Source organism: Pectinophora gossypiella, chromosome 18 (genome assembly GCF_024362695.1).
Source record: "Pectinophora gossypiella chromosome 18, ilPecGoss1.1, whole genome shotgun sequence".
In the NCBI taxonomy this organism is placed as follows: Eukaryota; Metazoa; Arthropoda; class Insecta; order Lepidoptera; family Gelechiidae; genus Pectinophora; species Pectinophora gossypiella.
Window position 1 is genome coordinate 12,990,930 of NC_065421.1, and position 22,071 is coordinate 13,013,000.

Consider the following 22,071-nt stretch of genomic DNA (forward strand, 5'->3'; position numbering starts at 1 on the left):
CTCGCTCGCACTTACACGTTAGGCAACACACGGTAAGAAAGAGATCGTGTGCTGAGTGTCCGGGGTGTTCTATAGGATATTACTCCTGACGTCCGCCAAAGCCATTAGTCGGATCGTAAATTTTTGATAAAATAATTGCTCGCGTGCGGTGTGGTTTGTTGTTCTCTGTCTGACGCGAGTGTTCCAGAATTTCTGCCAGGTTAATAGGCTCGCCTCCTATTAAATGGGAATTAAACGTAGCTAGCGCTACTTACCAGCAGCTACTAAAGGCGTCTTGTGCGTTAAGTGTTCAACTAACAAGTCAACATCATAGCATCACGCCTGTTTCCCCGAAGAGGTAGGCAGAGGTACATCCACTCCGCACCAGCTACATATACTTACAAGCCCCTACTTCTGAATGCGGCCCTGAATACAATATGAACATCGGCCGGATCCAATCTAATTTGCGAGCGTTCCTCCATTAATTGTGCATTACGTAGAAAGCTACACGCCTAGCCACTTCTTGTTGCCTTATAAAAATCTATTTACCCATCGTTAAGGTACAGTGCTGCTTCCCATTTGTACGCGTGAATATTTCACGTTTTCTTTATTTATTAAGAAAAAAACCATCATCATCATCAATTTAAGAGCCACGCTCTTGTCGGTGCAGCATTTTCCATGCTACGTTTTTACGAGCGCCGATTCGCACCCCGGTACCGGATTTGCACCATCATCATCACCAGCCCATTAACGTCCCCACTGCTGGGGCACGGGCCTTCCCTATGGATGGATAGGGAGATCGGGCCTTAAACCACCACGCCGGCCCAGTGCGGATTGGTGGTTATTAACGACTGCTAATGCAGCCGGGACCAACGGCTTAACGTGCCTTCCGTAGCACGGAGGAGCTCGAGATGAAAACTTTTTTTTTGTGGTCACCCATCCTATGACCGGCCTCTGCGAAAGTTGCTTTACTTCAACAATCGCAGACCGAGCGCGTTTACCGCTGCGCCACCGAGCTCCTCGGATTTGCACCAATGAGATATTAATTTACCTTAAGTGTAGTTTTCACTAACACAGTAACAGTTGGCTCGACCATTACAGGCGGCGATACGGCTCACCACCTATATCGTTGGTCTAACAGAAAGTTTGGCGAGATGTGGATACTTAGTTCATCTTGCGATGGAATATAGTCATGAGCTTATGTTTTGTTATAAGTATGTAAAGCGTCAGCACTGTACCTCATCAATAACAAAGGTTTTACGTGACCGCTCCCTGACGTGCAAACATGGGATTTGCTTTTGGCCCTTTTTAGGGTACCGTATGAAGAATCCCTTTTCGACTGTAGGTGACTTGTTATAATTTACATTTTAATATATACAATAATACACAGTCACACATAACACACACACACCACACTTTCATTCATTCACCATACAGAAACACAAAACGAAATAATTATAATTTATTTACAAGCAAAGCCGGGCGATATCCGCAGTATAGCAGTGAAGATGCGCGCCGTAGCGCGTAGGTACTCCAAACCTACGCGGCGCGCGGGCGCATTCCTCAGCGCGGTCGCTCGCCAGTCGAGTTGTACCGATCCGACGCAGAACCTGTGCCACTCGACGGCTCGCATGCTACCTACGCGATTTACGCGATTCCTTTGCGCGATTTCTTTATTTATGTTATTTGTATTCGCCGTGCTGAATTGCTTTGCCGCTTTGAACTGTTCTATCTTCTACTTTCCTCTCTGTGACTCTTGTGCTTTCTCCTTCTGTAACTTTGCGTCTGGTGTGGATTAAAATGACGTTACAGTGTGTAAACCGGACTTTCTATTTTCTACCTCACAATTTGCCTATTGCTGAAGCCTATCGCCGTTACCACTGGCACTCAACGACACTACGCCTCCGAACCGACCAAATCGACGGTGTTGTGTTTCTCTTACAGAGCTCAATACCTTTATTGTGCAGTAACTTCTGTTAGGGCAGAAGGCTAGAGGGAAACCACTGCCCTATTTTTCCCTAAAAAAGTAGCTTGGAGAATGCTATACTTCCCTCAATCAGCGCTTATTGCTATCGACCCGCTAGGGTCGATTAATTCTTTCAAATATTCTTCCTCTCAGACGACGCCCTGAGCCAAGGTTCGCGCCCAACTGGGCATCCTCAGGCATGTTGTCTTAAACGTTGTACCGAGTGAGAGCCTTCAGTGCTCCCCATTTGTCCGGCCAAGTAGTTAATGCCATGTGCGGCAAATCTACAATAAGTCACGTCAAAAAAAAACAAAGAATGCTACACCAACAAGAGCGTGGCCTTAAACTAGTGATGATGAACTTCTGTAAAGTTTAAAGACTATGAATTTGAAACTGCAGATATTCCTAAAACTTTAATGCACTAATGTGCTTGATAATTTAATAAACATAAAACATAAACAGCCTATATACATCCCACTGCTGAGCACAGCCCTCCCTTTAATCAACCAGAGCGGGTATGGAGCATACTCCACCACGCTGCTTCACTGCGGGTCATTTAATAAATAACTTAATATTGTCTAACCTGTATTGGGCTGGTTTTCACTTCGCGGGCTGGATGTTCAGACAGGCAGCCTCCTCTGTAAAAAAAACAGACCTGTCAAATCTTCAGGTAAGGTAAGCGAATCGTGTGAATAACACAATGCTAGGGAGATGACGACTTAATCACCTATCTAAAAATTATGTAGAAGGCAGTTTTCATCCATAATTTAATTGATGATGATGATGATCTCCGACCGATTTCGCCCATGGCGACCACTTCGACTCCTAGTCGGCACGACGCTGATGCGCTCGAAGTTGGCTTATGTAGCCTATCTTTACAGTGAACTCTGTTTTGGTAATTATAATTGAGTTATATATGGGAGCATACCTCCCCCGGTTGATTGAGGGAAGGCCTTTGCCCAGCAGTGGGACGTGTATAGGCTGTTATGTTATTGTATATACGGGACCTTTCACACTAGAGTCCCGACTTACTCCCAGCCCGTTTTCCTTCAACAACGTTCGTTCGTAATCGGGTCTTTCCGTCCCTAATCGGCATCACCCACCGCTAATCGACTGCTTTCGCGCAATAATGTTTTATGTGCACGCTAAGTATAAATGGGAGTGGTTAGTACCAAAACAGTATTAGATTTAATGGTGCTAAGATTTTCGGGAATTTTCCCCTTCCGCCTTTTTATTTCTTTTGTTGCAATCTTTTATTGTAACGAACGGTAGTAAAATCGGTTTTTCTTTTAATAAAAAGTAACAGCTTATTACATATGGCGGTGGTCGATATATTTATTTTCGGAAGTAATGTAGTGTTTGTTTTTCCCTTCGTCACGAAAAAAAAAAATATATAACGATGTTCCAGAACTCTAGGGAAACCTATAAATAGCTTAAGTTTAGATAATAAATGTTGTTAAATATGTTTTTATAATGCTGTTGGTTTTCTCAATAAACATAAAAATAAAAATAAAATAAAAAACGTACAGTACTACGTACATACAGAAAGGACTTTCTCCTCCCCCACCGAAACTAGATACCGCATCAGTCCCCGCACGCTTTGTACTGTACACCTCTACGAGTAATTCTCCTTGGGTGTCCTTTCGAGTCAATTGTATGAGGTCAGTCACGAGGGAAGAAAAAAAGAAGAAACAAAAAAGGAAATAAACTCGCAGTAGAGCATCTTGGCGGAAAAATACCAAAAAATACACTAGTCAACTTAGTCTGTTTTTTTTTGTTCGACCGGAACCGTACCCGGCATTTCGATAGTCGAATCGCGATATCTAACTTTGGCAAAAAGGAGCCTAAACCATAGCAATACAAATAAACGTGTGGAAAAATAGCGAAAAGGCTCTGCGTGCCCTTGAAGGCACTTGACGACCAACACGATCTTGCGGGCTCTATGATATTTTCGATATATTTCTTTATTTACTCGCAGCGTATCCACAGCCTCTAAGGACGAACATAACTCACACTTGGCAACTCGCGACCATAGTGAAAACAGAACAGCTGTGCTATTTCATAAAATACGATTTCATACACATACATAATCTCACGTTATGACCACCTGATTGTCCGAAAGTAAGATGATCAATGCTTCGGAAGGTACGTTAATACGCTGGTCCCGGTTACTATTTACTGATGTGAGTGAGTAATCGTTACATGAGCCATGTCAGGGGCCTTTGGTGGCTCAATCATAACCCTGACACCAGGTTTGATGAGGTTAATATCTCACCTCACAACTCACATGATAAGAAGAAGAAGAATGCTTTTTAGACAAGATTTATTGCAGCTTTGTCTTAAATGGCATTCATTACTTGGCCGGAAATCACTGCACCACCCATGCCTTAGTATGAAGTTGACCCACTGTATTTCTCCTACATATCAAGTCTGGTAATCTCTTTCAGACTCGTAATGGTTATCAGCGGTTCTCAAATCGGTGCATCCGGCGCGAAGACGTAAAATTGTTTTTATAGCCGCTCTGTGCGCCGGTTATACGATGTAGTAATGCGAATATTCTTTAAAACGATTTCAGCTAGTGTTGCTGGAGAATCGATAGTTATGATCGATAGTAATAATTTTAAAAGCCGTAGTTCCGAACTATCTGCTTTATCTGCTATCAATAGTCTATCGTTTCCTATCGACATAGAATAAAGAATACCACGTATAGAACGGACACTCCTCACCCCGCACCAAATCGTGCAGGTGCCGAGGTAGGTTAACGTGGACTTTCTGTCCCGCTCACACGCACGAGGTATAGCGGCACATGGTAAGAAGAACATTTTTGTATGTAATGTCCAGTCTGTGCTATCGATATTGGTCTACTCGACTATCAACACTAATTTCCACATGTTTTAAGCATGTTGTTTTGATTTATTTTCTCTTGAATTGTGTTTAATTTGTATTGTGTGTGTTGTGTTATGGAGCAAATTATAGAGAAAGATACGTCATGTCTTATTAGGAAGTCAAACAATTGGCCTTGACAAGAATTGGGAATGCTACACCGACAAGAGCGTGGCTCTCAAATTAACGGTGATGAAGTGTTGTGTTGGTGGTTTCATTGTTATAAAAATTAAAAAAACTAGCTAAAAGGAACTAGTGTGCCATATGGATTACCTGACTCTTATTTTAATTGAATACAAGACGACTATCAAAACTTGGTATTGAAATCCTAAGATGGATGCGATGAACCACCAATCTATCGTTAGCGTCAAATGGTCGCTTACCTGGAGAGTTCGGCAGTGACAGTTTATTCAAGAACTGCTAGTATTTGCTAGTAACATAAGCTCAGGACCATATCCCAATTGGGGTAGTCATTGAAAAAAGAAAGATAAGTACCCTACCCACGTCTCACCGAGCTTTCTGTTAAAACGTGATAATTGGTGAGCCATATCGCCGTATACAGGGTGTTAGTGACATCGTAACGAAAACTTTGAGGGGTGATTGAGGCCATGATTCTGAGACGATATCAAGTGGAATTTTCCGTCGCAAAAGTATGGAACTGAAAATAATTAAAAAAAACACAAAAATTTTCATGAATATTCAGACTGAAAATTCCACTTGATATCAACTCAGAAGGTCTGAACCATCCCCCTCAGTATTCGTTACGGTGTCACTAACACCCATACCTACCTACTTGTATGGCTACCGTATGTACTTGTGCGGGGTGTAAGTGACATCGTAACGAATACTGAGGGGGTGATTCGGCTGATTATTCTGAGTTAATGTCAAGTGGAATTTTCCATCACAAAAATATAGAATTGAAAATAATTTTAAAAAACTAAAAAAAAATCATGAATTTTGCGACGAAAAGTTCCACCTGATATTAACTCAGAATCATGGTCTGAATCATCCCCCTGAGTATTCGTTACGATGTCACTAACACCCTGTATAATGATCGAGGCAAGTGTGTTAGTAAATACTGCACTTAAGGTAAATTAATAACTCATTGATGCAAGTCTGGTACCGGGGTTTGAACCGCCGTTCCACATTGTCCAGTGACTGTTATATTTGATAGTATTCATCATAAATTGCTAGGTTATATTTTTGGTAACTAACCATCCTGACCTCAGTATGGCTGGTCACCTTTCTGTTCAGCATTATAGACACAGAATTTGTAAACTGAGTATTACTAAGAATTACCTACTAGTAGCAGCGTGGTGGAGTATGCTCCATACCCCCTCCGGTAGATTGAGGGGAGGCCTGTGCCCAGCAGTGGGACGTATATAGGCAGTTTATGTACCTACTAGTAGACTGCTAGTATCGTTAAGTTTTAGCTTTTTATACCTCTATATATCGGGTATCGGGTTTTTATGTATCGGGTCGTGTCTCATAAAGAGGTGAAGAAATTAGTTTTTGATAGACAAGAATGGAGAATGCTACACCGACAAGGTCGTGACTCTTAAATTAGTGATGCAGATAAAACACCTTTTTAATTTATTTAGACTTATGATATTGGTTATCTAATATGTATTTTAGTAGGTAAACACTTTGAAATTTGATGGAGAAACATACATAATAAGATCTGGGTAATGACTCAGATAAAGTACTAATTATGTTTTTAATTAACTACGAAAAATTACGATTCTAGAAAATCTGTTCTTTGTTGCGCAAAAACTAATTATAGTTCTTTAATAATGTTGTTATTATTGCAAAGACTGTACAGTAAAATAGTCTTGGTTTTACAATAACACACAATATGATGTTTTTCGTACTATTTTGTAATTTTTTGACTATTATCCTGATTCAAATCAATTTTTGTAGTATGACTTCTGTCATCTATAACAATTCTGCCAGCGAAGCTCAGGATCCGAAGAACGATTACATTCAAAAGTGTTTCAAGTTATCTCAATTCAAAAAGGTAGAATTAAAAAGTAAAGATATTAAAGGGAAATGGGCTTATCTTTCAGAGAGTACATTAGCGAAGTACAATTGTTTGGTGCTGACACCAAGTGCTGCGTCTAAAGAGGATATATCGAGAATAAAGGCCAGTTGCACACGAGATGACGACGCGGGCGTTTCAACTCTTTTCAACTGGCACCAGACGGTACGAAAACTGACATTTTCAATGGACGTTGACGATACGCTGATCTCGAAGCGAGGTAACAATTTATACATGCTGGGAGAGTGTAGGGATGTTATACGAATAGAATTCCGTAAGTTGAAGAATACGCTCGTATGGATTGTTTACGATGAGTACAATTTGCCGAACCCAATAGCAATTCAAACGGATAAAGATGTGGAGTATAAATGCCTCGTCAACGATCTTCCGCAGCTGGAAATGAACCTCGAGGATTTGAAAGGAATGCCCGAAGCCTTTGGCTTATACGCATTTTGTTAATGTAAAAAACTGGTAAATAAAATGAAAGGATATAATGTACCAATGACCTTTTATTACATGTCAAGAGTTGATCACACGAATATCTCAGTGTCTTCATCTAACACCCCTCAGACCTACCCATTTGTCCGGTCAAGTAGTTAATGTCATCTGAGGGATACCTACAATAAATATTAAAAAGAAAACCTTTTATCATCAAGCAGAAATTTTCCTGTACCCAAAGGTTGCCTGGAAGAAATTGCTGCATGAGCAATAAGGCCGGCTGTTGTGATTTTCTGTATAATCCTTATCTCTGTATTTTGTGTCCATTGTGCTCAATAAAGTATTTTATCTGTCTATATTTAAATATTGTCTATACATTAGTATAGATTTCTGCATATATTATATAATTCTACGTATGTACATATATTTCTTATTTAAGCATATTGAAGACTGTATTAATATAAACTAAAATAAAGTTGTTCATAAATTCCTGAAATTTTACACTGGAAAAACTACATTGCTTCCAAAACAAACTAATGAGGGCATGCAAAAATCGAACAAACTGTAGTCCACGGCAAGTCATTGAAGTCGCGTTTTGAATTATGAAAATCTGTCGAGCAGATGTATGTTCAAAGTTATTAGGGTTTAAAACAAGCCATTCCAGTCGTACGAATTTTAATCCGTTCAAGTACTCGTGACGTGTGAATATCTGAGCTGCCCGCTGGGTCACTATCCAAAATCCGAAGAAAATTAAAAAAAAATCTCATAGCAAATTGTTACTTTAAAAAAAATCTATCATTTAATAAAATATCAAACGCATTGTACCAATGATACTCACTGTTATCTGCATATCGTCTTGTGTAACATTGTTTTAGTAAAAAAAATAAAAACACATACCAAACATGATACGAATTCCGGTAAGTAGAAATAACAACATACAGGTATATTTTAACACCAACAACACAATATCACAGCAATCATGATATAAAAAGCAATTAATGTGTTATACCGAACACCATTTTAAGTGAACGTCTTAAAGAAATGTTATAAAATGCTTATTATGTATCTGGATTTATTATTCAATTTAGCCGAAGACATAACAACACAAGTTATAGACGCGACTAAATTCACCAATATGAAAAGTTTAGAAGACCTGGTCGAATCTTTTCACCCTCTATATCCTTCTTTAAACATGCTTTATTTTTTGTTGGCGATACTTATCGGTTCAGCGTGGTCGGATAACGGATCAGAATTATCAACAAAATGTATCGACGCAACAAATTTCACCAAAGTGGACAACATTGACGAGATGGTCGGAGTTTTTCATTATCTATATCAATCTTTACCGTCTGAAGATTCTGATGCTACGAATGAAAATTGTGACATATTCAACTTAACTCGGGAGGTACCACATGAATTGGTTCAAAAGAAGAAGACTGAGTGTAAAAAAGTTATGATTGATTTTGACGGTATCCAGTTCGCAATCAAGCATGGAAAACCGATAGATGGTTTTCTAGTGTTCAAAAATGGCAAATTTTACGACATATTGGGTGTGTCTTGTATGATCAAAAAAACAGAGTTTCTACAATTTAAAAATATAAAATTATGGTCAGTGATTTTGGGAGAGACAAGGGAAATGCTTGGCATTCAGCTGCCAAAGTTTAGTTATCAGAAAACTGGATGTGTTACAGATAAGGACCTTGCTGGTAATACAATTGAATATAAATTTTGCAGCGTACCTGACCATGAGCATCATGTTTTACCAGTTTTCCCCGCCTCTGATCCATTTTGATTTTATAGAAATACTCGGAAACATCAATTAGTCAATCTATCTGCCATCCATCACTTAAAAAAATACCTTTGTAAATGAATTATGTATCGTTGTTTTGTGCTGTGCATGTGTACAAAATGTTGTTCTTAAATTATTATTTACACTTTACCATTACTGCAATAGGCGCGAATTAATGTGTGTACTTATATACATCTATATATATATATATACAGAGTGTTAGTGATACAGTAACGAATAATAAGGATACTGATTCAGACCATTATTCTGAGTTAAAATCAAATAGAAAATTTTATGTATAGTGTAGTCAGTAAAAACATTACCGCAAACATTGTCATGCACACTGCTACTGATATTAATTACAGCACCTTGTAATAATAAACAAATAAAAGTCGACCATGTATCACCTCCATATTTTTCGTAACATGAAACAGAAACATGCAGATCGTCATTTTAATAACATTATGGCGGTACCTATATAAATAGTAATCAATGTTTCAACATCGCCATTTCACAGTGGATGTGCGGTGTAAACATTATCAAAATGATATCATACGTCTTTTCTCTGGCTCTACTTCTTAATCCAACGTTAACTGAAGATTCATCAACAAAATGTGTCGACGCTACGAAATTTACCGCAGTGGAAAACACAGAAGATATGATCGGACATTGGTACTACCTATATATCCTTGGATTAGAACATCAACTAGAATCGGGTAACATCTGTAGAAGATTTGAATTCATGCGGGTTACAGAAAAAGATATACAGAGGACGATCACTGAATGTGGTGGTGAAAATTTTGACTACAGCTTCATCAAATTAAAATTGAATGATTCAATGATAAAGGACGATATTATGGTGTACAAAAAAGGTAAATTTTACTATTTAATGCAGGAATGTAGTACTTTATTGGTAACGCAATTTTTACAATTTGATAATTATAAGTTATGGACGGCCCCAGAGAAAGAGGCCATACTTAGCATTAAATTACCAAAGCATCAGAAGTCTGGTTGTGTTATAGACAAGGATTCTATTGGAAATACAGTGCACTATGCATTTTGTAGTGATTTAAGTGATGTGATAAGCGAAGAGAACCAAGAGAGACCACACACAAAACAAATATCTAACTAACAAAGTCGCGGGTCAAGTCAAGATCATTTTATCAACATCATAGCGCTATATAAATATAAAACAAAACACTTATTTGCCATAATTTCTAAGTGAACGGGCGAAGCAAACATCGTAAAAATGATTTTATATATATTTCTGGCAGTATTTCTAAGTTCAGCATCGGCTAAAGATTCAACGACACAGTGTATCGACGCGACGAAATTCACAAAAGTAGACAACATAGAAGAAATGGTCGGAACTTGGTACCGTTTAACTTGGCAGTTCATAATTCACACCGAAGCAACAATTTGTAAAAGTTTTGATTTGACTCGTGTTACTGAAGAAGATATACAAAAAACAAAAACCGAATGTGGTGACAAGATTGACTACAGCAAAGCCAATTTCAAAATGAATGACTCGGTAATGCATAACAATGTCCTAGTATACAAAGATGGTGAATTTTACAATATATTGCAGCGTTGTAATATTTTTAAAACAGAAATTCTAGAATATGAAAATTATAAGTTATGGTCGGTCCCTGTGGACAACACAAGGCATATATTTGGTATTCAGTTATCAGGACAACAAGAATCGGGATGTGTTAGAGACAATAATTCTAATGTGCTCTATACGTTTTGTACTTCTTTATGAAATCATGCGCATGTCGTCGCCTTAGAGTGTAAAAAAACACGCAAGCGCCTTTTACAAAAATCACATACAGATGTCCATCCGTTGAGATTTTTTGTAAAATTATTAAGTGAAAGTTTCCAATCATGTTATTGTCTTTTTTTTGTGTGTAGCGTCCTTTTCTAATAAACTATTTCTATTCTGTTCTATTCTAATCCAATCCATTCCATTCTATTTTATTCCATTCCAATAGCAATGTTGTGTATAATCATATACCTACTTACTTATATATTTTTCATAGAAAAGTACCAATGTAGTGCCGTTCCCGAAAAATTTCCCACTTTTGGAACAAACCTTCAGTAAAAAACGCGCAAAAGTTATGTAAAAAATGCTTTATATAAAATAAATTAAATTATCACCTAGCTTTTAGGCAGATGGGATCACAGTACAAGAGAGAAAAATTTGAAAAAAAAAAAAAGCAGCCAGTGTATTTTCTATTATACTAAAGAGATTTTACAATAGATACATACCACGTTATATACGAAATCAATCAAAACAACTTCGATACACTTATTTACTAACGTCATAAGTAGGTATTTAACTTCGAAATTTTCTGAGGGAGCTGTTGGAAGAAATAAATTATAATAATTATGAGATTAAACGAACTTACCTGTAAGTGAAGTTCTATCTCAATTATACGAAGCTCCTTGTTCGAGAGGTTTTAAACAGTGTAGTCTACGTCTTATGCTCCAGCATCGTCACAATTTTCAAAGCTCATATCCAAAGCTAAAAAAAAAAGTTAGTTTCCCGCTTCCTGAACGCAGCTGTCAACTAATGTCATTATGTTTAAAGCATGTTTCATGGACAACTCCATCACCTGTGGAAGCTTTAGGGCGGGATATTAAAATTGAAGGGAGGGAGTCCTCTCGAACAAGGAGCTTCGTATAATTGAGATAGAACTTCACTTACAGGTAAGTTCGTTTAATCTCATAATTATACTCGCTCCTTGTTCGAGAGGTTTTAAACAGTGTAGATGTTCAAAGTTTAGTTGGGAATGAAACATTTAAATTGAAACGAGTACCAATAATATGATTATTCATTAGTGAATAAAGTACATTGTTATCACGAAAGCTAATTAAGCTGCCCATGACTTTAATCCCAATAAAGGCAGTGAGAGGCACAGCCGTCGCCTGATAAACTCAGCGCGGCGTTCCACCAAACGTTTTGATATTATCATGTAAAAAACAATAAGAATAATAACTGTTCGCTAAACAAGTTTCACCAGTTCTCAAGAATGGAATCGATATTATGTATGTTATATAATATATGGTTATACTATACTGTACTAGAATAGATACATAGTTCTAAATAATTAAGTTGAAGTTGAGCAAGTACATTAAATACCTATTTCACATTACTATCAATTTCACAACAAAAGAACTACACAAGAACAAATTTCTGAATGAGCTCAACATCAAGATTGGCTATAAGAGCCTCACAGGGACCTCACCATAGAGCACATTTCCGAAGCTCTTGAACAACAACGATAGTTATAGTCGAAAGGACTGTGAGACTTCATCATATAGTATAACACTCATTTTTCATTGGCATACCAAGGGCTACAATAATTATCAAAGTTACACATTATTTGTTTACATACATAAAAGAAGAAGAAATACATAAAGAAGAACGGGTAATGACGAGGGCACCCAGACACAAGATTGATTGTAACATCCTGTGCTAAGTTGGCAATTGTTGTCGACATTGAGTAGTTAAATGAATCCTAAGACAACATGTCAAATTGATTAGAGAAAATACAAATATAAGTGCAAGTAAGAATTTCGATACATTTATTCAAATGACCTTTTTCATTAAAATATTCAGAACCACTGAACTAAACTTTCCTCTTTATTATAAGATATTGTTAAATGAGGCTGAAAGTATAAAGAGAGGAAGTGCATTTACATTATGTACTTGTGTGATAATTATCTTCGTAATAATTAAGATTTTGTTTTTATTAAAATAGATTACCTGAGCCCAAGTTATTGTGTATTACCTAATATCGACCATATGGGCTTGGTAATAATATTTAGTATATTTCTTTTATGTGGTAATAATAAATATAACTTGTTGTGGATTTTTTTCCTATTCCTCTATGCAACCTTTCACCCACCAATCAGATGATAGAACAACGTACACACAACACATTAACACACGTAACATTGTTTACGCAGCTATCTCTTTAGTGTAATAATTATTGAATTTGCTTTTAGGACAGTAATAGTGACGTCCTATTATTTACTGGAAAAAATAAATAAATGAATAAAACATATTTTACCCTTAGGTGTGCAGTTACATATAAGGATAACATTGATTTATTAATTATCGGTCGTGTAGGTATATTATCATCGTTCGTAAAAATCATCCTTTCCTTTAACCTAACTTAACATGATCCTGTTGTTTGCACAGGGATTCACTTCTCGTACCCATCCTGAAGATTTAATATGTCAGGTTATTTAGTGAAGGGACCTGCCTGATTTACGTTACAACACTAACCGAAAAATAAGATAAACATATATTTATCATGAAAATATTATTGTTACTTCTCCACTGCAGTTTGGTTCCGATTGATTAAGTGGAGGGACATTATTGTTGTAATTTTTATATTAATTGTAAACTGTGTTTTGGGCTGATCAGCAACAACATAATAAATCTACAACAACATAATTTAGAGAAAACGCTAATGGTGATGTAAGTTATATGTTACTAATGAACTATTTTTCCTTCCTTTTCACCTATGAGTTAATAATAAAAAGGGCAACTATTCTATCTAACCGAACTAGGTATCAATATTTTACAATTTCGAATGTAATACTTGAAGGAAATTTTCATTGAAGTTATAATATTATCAGGTAGGTACCCCAATTTATACTGAGATTAGTATTGTTATTCCTGATTAACAAAGACAGGATTTGAATCCCATGTCTTAATGATAATGCTAAAACTTTTAGTGATAGACATTCGGAATTAATTTTACCAGAATTTTGAAAAATATATTTGCTTGTGCAAATTTTCCCATTATAACTTTATAGGGAATTCTTCCTCCTCATGAGGTACTATTCTTAAACGGCCTTGCTGCCTGGGCCACTGTTGATACTAATGGCTGTGAGACTGCTAATACATCTGGTTGTAGCTCTGCTACTACTGCTGGCTGTAGGGCTGCTGGTACTGCTGGTTATAGCACTGCTGATCATGACTGGTTGCATCACTGCTTTTATTGCTGGCTGTGGGGCGGCCTGCTGATACTGTTCCTTGTGGGCTTTCTGTTCATGCTGTTGGCTGTGGGGCTGCCTGCTGATACTGTTGTCTCTGTTCCAAAGATCCTGTTGCTATCTCGTTTACTCACTCTTCGGGCAATGTTATTCATTATTATTTATGTGCTATTTGAATTTTATGATGTTGGTTGAAAGAATTTAATAGCAGTATTCTCTAACCATGTCTTGTGTACAGTTATCTCTTTTGAAAGTAATCTCTGACATTACATACTTTGATTTCTAGCACAGTTGAGGTTGATTAATAGAACAGAGGCTTTTAGGTTTTGAATTGTCGGTTATTTCTTCAGAATTTGTACTCTCATTATTTTATAATAATCAATTTGACATAATAGTCTATTGTTTCTCAGCATTAGTCTAATCTTGAGTTTCAACATGGGTAGGTAAGCCCCGACAATTCAATGGTTTATCTTCGATTCCTCAAGTGACAAACCAAACATGGAAATAAAAGTATAAAAAATAGTTGGTCTATGTTCTAGCTATCTACTAGCGTTTAGCAAAAGGCGATACTTGTAGTGGTAGCTTTATGTTATTTGAGTTGATACCATCAAGTCCATTGTCTATCCTCTAAGTGATAGCTCTAGGTATGGAAATGAGAAATAGGTATATAGCGCTTGCTAATGCCGACCATAATCGTGGTAGCTCTTATATTAATAGGGTTCATACCATAAAGTCCATTGTCTATCCTCTAAGTGATAGCTCTAAGTATGGAAATGAGAAATAGGTATATAGCGCTTGCCAATGCCGACCATAATCGTGGTAGCTCTTATGTTAATATGGTTCATACCATCAAGTCCATTGTCTATCCTCTAAGTGATAGCTCTAAGTATGGAAATGAGAAATAGGTATGTTAGCGCTTGTCAATGGCGACTTTCTTAGTGGTAGCTCTTACATTCATTGTGTTGATACCTTCAAGTCCATTGTCTATCCTCTAAGTGATAGCTCTAGGCATGGAAATGATGAATAGGTATATTAGCGCTTGGCAATGGCGACCTTCCTGGTGGTAGATCTTTTGTTAATTAGGTTGATACCATCAAGTCCATTGTCTATCCTCTAAGTGATAGCTCTAAGTATGGAAATGAGAAATAGGTATGTTAGCGCTTGTCAGTGGCGACCTTCCTAGTGGTAGCTCTTATGTTCATTGCATTGATACCTTCAAGTCTATTGTCTATCCTCTAAGTGATAGCTCTAGGTATGGAAATGAGAAATAGATATGTTAGCGCTTGTCAATGGCGACTTTCTTAGTGGTAGCTCTTACATTCATTGCATTGATACCTTCAAGTCTATTGTCTATCCTCTAAGTGATAGCTCTAGGTATGGAAATGACAAATAGGTATATTATCGCTTATCAATGGCGACCTTCCTAATGGTAGCTCTTATGTGCATTGTGCCTTTAAGTCCATTGTCTATCCTCTAAGTGATAGCTCTAGGTATGGAAATGTAAAATAGGTATATTAGCGCTTAGCAATGGTCTTAGTGGTTGATTTTTATGTTAATAGGGTTGATACATCGAGTCCATTGTCTATCCTCTATTGTGATAGCTCTAAAGGGAAACAAATAGTCTGTCTATTCTCTAGTCAGACAGTTCACTACTAGTGCTTAACTAGGTGACTCTCCAAGTGGTGTTCTCTTGTTGGTTAGGTTGGTACCAATAATCATCACCCATACGTTGGAAGCTTGAATTATAATAAGATTAGAGTAATTTGGAAGAAATTGCTTACTATAATAAGGCTATCTTTTGCCTGTACTCTCTTAACACTCTTTCTGTTTTTATTGTTAGGGTATATTATCATCATCTTATATTGTAAGTATCATTCGGAGAAGATAACATTATTAACACCACTTAACAGAGACTGTGAGAAGGGATTATGTACTGTTATAATATATATAATATCATTTTTAAGTATGGTTATCTTGTAGTAAACCAATTATAATCCTCTAAATGTTTTAAGTGTTATCTTGAATAAGTTATGTATCTTGTCTACCAATGGTGTAGATGACCTCTGTGATATTGAGTACTACTGTGTCATAGGTACTTCTTGATGAACAGGGTAAACATGAAGTGCTTCTGTCATCTAATTATCTGAACTTGTCAAATTATTTCCGAGTTAATTATTTACTTTTCTATGCCATTCTGCGGTTATATTTCACTGGTTCTCTTTGTTTTATAAAAAAACTGCTCATTTCATTCGCTGATAGTAAGTTATCAACCGCAACATAAGCCAAGAACACAATTACAAAAAGAAACAAAAATTTTTTTTTTTTTTTTTGACAGATGAAAATAAAAACGCGGCAATCAGGGACTGAAGACAAGGCTTAGGCCTATTTTGATCGTGATTTTCGAATATTAAATTACTAAAGTCAAGACTGTATAGTCCTGAGATCTTTGCCTGCCTTATATAAGGCGAATTTAAACAACATCAACATCGGAATAAAGTATAACTTTTAAATCACTGTTATAACACGAACACGATACAATTTTAATATTATTATTATTTCTGTTAATAAAACTAGTTACTTTTATTAGTAATAAGAACCAACTTAAGTTACTTCTTCGAATGTTAGGATTATAAAATTATAACCTCAAAAAAAAGTAATTTGTTTTCGACAATAAAAGGAATTAAATTGAATTGATCATAATTATATCTTCTCTTGTTTTAGTAGATGGATAATGTTAAGACTTACCAGTATAATCCACGTTTTGTTTTATCAAAAAGAACTTACGCTCGTCGTCATCCACATTTTTTCTTTGGTACTGTTTCTAGCTTTTTTAGAGAAAAAAGCACTTGATTATGTAAGTAACAGATTTTTCGCACTATACCAATCATGTTTTTGTATTAAATATTAGTTTTCAATTAGTTTATTTACGGAGGCGAAGTGACGCGCCGGTGCACAAAAACCGTAATGACATTAGTTGACAGCTGCGTTCAGGAAGCGGGAAACTAACTTTTTTTTTTAGCTTTGGATATGAGCTTTGAAAATTGTGACGATGCTGGAGCATAAGACGTAGACTACACTGTTTAAAACCTCTCGAACAAGGAGCGAGTATAATACGAAAAATGTATCTCTCCTTCCGAGAAACTGTGAAAGGCATACTTACAAATAAGGAATGCTTAAAAAAGGAATAAAAATAATATAAACTGGGGTTTTGTATACGTTTTAACATTAAATATCAGATAATATTTTGAAATGGTCAGCAAATAAATTCGAAGCTGATGTGATGCTTACTTTATGCAAAAAAACCTATTATAAGATTAATGATTACCTAAATAATAAAAATGCCTGGTATTAAATGTGTTCCTTTAGTCATTAAATAACTTATAATGTATAATTTAAAAGATGTGTTGCTGTTGCAGTTTCTTGACATTTCTTCTCCTTCGCCATAACACCTTGAGAAATGACGTAGATTCAAAAATGTTAAATTCACCTTCAACAAGTTTATCCATGATAATTACGTTGAATAAATTATTCTGATTTCGGTTTTATCCGTTTGTATATAAATGTATCTAACTCTCTACAGCAAACTTAAGAATAATAATAATTTATTTCAGTAAAAAAATTAGTCTGACTACACAATGAAAACAGTTTGTGATGCCTAAACTATGTAAGTGACTCTTCCTGTAACCTAGGCACAACTATATTAAATGTAGTCGAAATATAATTATATATTTCATACACAAGGTTACATAAATATATAAGAAGCAATATTATATTACACCTACTGTAATATTAACACATATTAGTAGTCATGCAATATCATGTACCCACTTTAGAACCCTGTCGCACTACCAAATTTGACATTTAATGAGACTTACGGTTTAATTTGTCAAAAATGTTAACGTGACATGGTTTCAATGTGTATACATATTAGTACTCGTGACCGTACATGTAAATTCCAAAGTATGAGCGCTTTCTAGGTAATTGTCTTAACTTTTTTGAGCAATATCCTCTGTTGGTTTTTGCGACATGCCCGAAAAGATAAGAAAATAAATATTAAATTTAAAAAAATGCTACCTTTTCTAATTCATTTGAACAACCAATTAATTATCTCGAAAAACTCTGAATGGGGGTACGGTCGTTTCATGGTCCGTTACAATCATTTAAAGTAGACGGTTACCAACAAAACGTCTCCTCTACTAATGAAATGGTATAATAAAATTATACTACCCTCAAAAGTCGATAGCGGAGCCGTCAGAGATTAAAATTAGAAGTATAAAACCCTCGATTTTCCGGGTACCTATTTCTCAGCCTTATTTTTGACATAGAATAAGAATGATATAAATTACATATAGGCTGGTTTTTCGCTTCGCGGGTTCGAAGGTCAGATAGGCAGTCGCTTCTGTAAAAAACCGGATCTATCAAATCTTTAGGTTAGGTAAGTAGACCCTGTAAAAAACGGGATAATGCTAGGGAGATGATGATATATTACTATAGAATGGTAACACTCCGTCCCACGTCATTTCTTATCGGGGCCGAGCTAGAATTCAAATTCAAAAATATCTTTATTCCTACGTAACATAGTTAAACTACTGCAGCTTCTTGTAACAAAAAACGAATAGCCAGGTGGAAGAAATAGGCAGTTTTGTACCACCATTAAGCTATATATTTTGATGTATTTCTTTTTGCTTTCTTTTCATTAGTAAATTTAAAAAAATGTATACAGTATTAGTTAAAAAATCCCAGAGATCATGGTTATGACAAACAGACTTATACCGCGAATTGCCATCCGCGATAACCCCTATGCACATTCTAGTTAATAAATCATTAACTCAATTGATAACTTGTCTCAGTAAGCGGTAATAACATGATGTATACTAAGAATGCTTATATGCGCAGGATTTCATACACAAACATCCGGATTGATAAACAACATGCTTATAAAAACAATCGTATTAAAGTAGACAGAACCACGAGTCGTAAAAGCAAAAGTTTCTAGTAAACCAAATTCAAACAACTGCAGTTGGTTTTATAATTTACTTCTTTGTTTATTTAATATTGACACAAATATAAAAATATAAATTATTCTTGCATATAAAGCGTAGTGTACCTTGGTAGTGAAAGCCAAAGTACCTATTTTATTCAAAAGTCTGATCACCTGATTGTCCGAAAGTAAGATGATCCGTGCTTCAGAGGGCACATTACCGTTGGTCTCGGTTACTACTTACTAATGTAATTTAGTAGTCGTTACATGAGCCATGTTAGGGGCCTTAGGCGGCTCAATAGTAACCCCGACACCAGGGTTGATGGGATTGGTAATCCACCTCACAACCCACACGACAAAAGAAGTTATTCACGAAAATCGAAGTACAGTCGAGTTTTGTTTTTTCCTGTTTGTGCAATAAAGTATTTGTTATGTTATGTTACACCTATAAGTAATAACTTTTGCTAGAAAGAGTTACACTGGCGTTTGCTACGAAGAGATTGCTATTTAGCAATAAGGCCGCTTATTGTACTCTTTCTATTTCTCTTTTGTTTTGTAGTTTGTGCAATAAAGTATTCGTTATATTATGATAGTAATGATGAAGGTGATTATTTAAGCCAGCAATAGTTCAACTACATTGTATAGAAAGAAAAGACGAGAAAAGAAAAGAGAGAAGAAGAAATATGTTATTATTGCGAAAAGCAGAACCACTATCATGAGGGAATAATGCAAAGGAGAGAGAGAAAGAATACAGAGCAAAGGTCAACAGTACATATAAGGTATATCGTCCATGATAACACAGTTATATCTATCGGAATCAGGTGCTGAAACAGCCACTGGTAATCTTCTTCCGTCGTCTTCCCTCGTCGCTATCCACATTTTATAGTCACCATGTCTCACAAAGTTCAATTGCCCAAACACACAAGACGGGAACAATATCTGATCTCCGTGCGTCTCTCTATGAATGATAGTGAATCTCACGTCGTAGTTAGCAGGGAATACCACTTTTAACTCGAATTTCGTTTCGTCAAGAATAGAAATGTCAAGTTTGTGAAGACATTTCAGCTTCCAGTAAGCAATATCTTCATTATAAACTGGTGTCACTTTCAGTTTTGATGAAGGGCAGAAAACACCTTCCGTATATATAGATTTCACGTGCGCCATTTTCCATTCTCCTATAAGATCTTCTGTCCTTTCAATTTTGGTAGTAAAGTCCTCAGCTTCAAGACATATTTTTGAACTCCCTTTGATTACACTGATGTTTAATATAAATAGCAAAGAGCCAAATAATAAACTGCGTAATGAGTACTTGGAAATCATCGTGTTGTGATGACTGGACTGCAAATAACCGGATAGTGTTATGTTTTAAGTAAGAGGGAGATAAGCGTAGTAAAGGTAAGTGGCCAGTAAACATCGTCTAATTTATGGTATTCAAGTCAATTTTAAGCTGAAATTTAAAAAACCCTCTGGCCAATAACCCGACAAAATTAAGTTAACAGCACATGTCGAATGGGTTTCATATTAGCGAGATGCCTCTTTGATTCACTCGAGTTATTCTTCATTTACTCGTTCATTTCAAAATTAACAGCTGTCAATCATCCGCCCCTTTAATCTTCTGAGGATAAGAAAAAAACAAGTGAAACTTAGGGTTTAATTCTGTTAGTTGTCAAATGACCATCATATTACCGCGTATGTAAATTATAGGCGTCGCCAACAAAAATACCAAAATATAACTGCAAGTTATCCCTTTGACTTTTATACAGGGTTTTAGTGTCACCGTACCTTAATACTGAGGGGGATGATTCAACTCATGATTCCGAGTTAATACCAAGTGGATTTTTTCGTAAAATTCATGATTTTTTGAGTTTTTTTTTTCAGCTCTATAGTACTGACTAATGACACAACGGTTGGTGAGGCCGGTCATCGACCTAATAAGTTACACAGAAACAAGATAATTAAGAAACAGGATAATGACTAAAACAAATATACGTTTACGAAAGTAAGTTAAAAGTCGGCTTACCCTGTTGTTTATAAACAAGTTATACTTAAAGTCATTACTGTTTGACCCGATTAAGATAATTTGTTTACAAGATTTATCGATAATAAAGAATTTATAGTTATGTAAGATTTAATATCGTGGCTGACTTTGCTAACTAACGTATTTGTAATTTTTTCTAAAGTGATTTGTGTCTTACTGACAATTGCAAAAGGTGCAAATCAGTTTCGCCAAAAATTGCAGATAAGTCAGTTCGTGACATCAACGATGATATATGAAACTTGTATACTGAAACAGAAAAACAGAGAGAGACTCGAAGCCTTTGAAATGTGGTATTAGGGCAGGATGGAAAGAATAAGTTGGACAAAAAGGGTGACTAATGAAGAAGTGCTAGAAAGAGTAATGGAAAGGAGACGAATATTGAGAGTTATTAAGGACAGAAGAGGCAGGATGATTGGACACTTAATAAGACACGACGAATTTATTATAAACGTCGTAGCAGGGAACATAGAAGAAAAGAGAGGAAGGGGAAGACTAAGACAAGCAGACATGGAATAAATTAAAGAGAAGGCAAACGTCGTGTCTTATAAGGAAGTCTAAGAATTGGCCCTTGATAGACAAGAATGGAGAATACTACACCAACAAGAGCGTGGCTCTTAAATTGATGATGAAAATGTGATACACTGTATATTCCTAAGTAACATTGATTCTGCTATGACAGAATGTAATGTCTGGTGTTGTAATTGTAGGTTTAGTATGATCTACTCTGAACTGGTGTATATGAAACGATTGATAAAGGTGGAAGAAGCAAGAGAAGAGGGTCAGGATCGAAGCAAATGGAATTCCGTAGTCTGCTTACCCCGAAAATAGGGTGTGAGTTAGTGTATGTAATGTACCTATGTACTAATTGTAATATTTTGACTCAATTGTGATTATTCTATTGGGTACTGTCCTTGGTTAAAGATAAATTATAAAATTATGATTACTAAAT

At 36.1% G+C, this 22,071-nt stretch overlaps 1 protein-coding gene and 1 long non-coding RNA gene across 3 annotated transcripts in view; one reads left to right on the plus strand and one right to left on the minus strand.

The window, feature by feature from the left end:
* Nucleotides 1-22,071, minus strand: part of LOC126374853 (hemicentin-2) — a 644,718-nt gene that overhangs the window by 516,143 nt on the left and 106,504 nt on the right. The window lies entirely within an intron of this gene.
* LOC126374906 (uncharacterized) lies at nucleotides 17,217-22,058 on the plus strand. The gene is made up of 3 exons (XR_007567510.1): nucleotides 17,217-20,479; nucleotides 20,963-21,083; nucleotides 21,378-22,058. It is a non-coding gene; the product is annotated as an uncharacterized LOC126374906 (long non-coding RNA).